This window comes from Octopus bimaculoides, chromosome 7 (genome assembly GCF_001194135.2).
Source record: "Octopus bimaculoides isolate UCB-OBI-ISO-001 chromosome 7, ASM119413v2, whole genome shotgun sequence".
In the NCBI taxonomy this organism is placed as follows: domain Eukaryota; kingdom Metazoa; phylum Mollusca; class Cephalopoda; order Octopoda; family Octopodidae; genus Octopus; species Octopus bimaculoides.
The window spans coordinates 77,674,466-77,675,227 of NC_068987.1; positions in this window are offsets into that span (position 1 = coordinate 77,674,466).

The window sequence follows — 762 nt, forward strand, 5'->3', positions numbered from 1 at the left end:
GAACTCGGGCATATGGCGTAGTGGTTAAGAGCGTGAGCTACTAACCCCAATATTCGAAATTCGATTCCGAGTTCGATTCCAAGCAGTGATCTGAATAATAATAATAATAATAATAATAATAACAGCGAAAAATACCTTAGGAATGAGAACGTAGATTCGAAATTTCCCCAAGACACCTGATGAAGGCTGGAGGGTATATCAGCCGAAACGTTGTGTTAACAACAAACAAAATGAAGACAAATATCCGTCAAATGTAAATAATGTAAATAATGTAAATAATGTAAATAATGTAAATAATGGCTAAAAGGGTCCTCGCAAAATCTGATATGGCGTACCGGCAGTTTTTTTTTCCAATGTGCCAGGGACCGGTAATATTTCTTAGTAATATTAATTTATACAGGAGCCAATATATATAATGAATATAATAACAGTTGACAATTTTTAAAATCTTATATTTATTTTGTAAACAAATAATACAATATTACATAAGCATTTTATAATGTTTCTTTCTTTTCTGGAAACTCGCCGCGTACCGGCAGCTGATGGCTCGCGGACCGGCACCGCTCAGCGGACCATCACATTGAGTAGTAATGATATAGATTTTTCTTCTCTAGATCATTTATTTGAGGTAACCTCAGCGAAAAAAGAGGCCGGAAACGCTTTACCTATTCCTGAGTTCGAGTTTTCTTTTCATTCTTTTGTTTGGCGAAACGAATTTTGTGTTCTTACTGCAGTTGTTATAATTTTATGAGTCATTTAAAT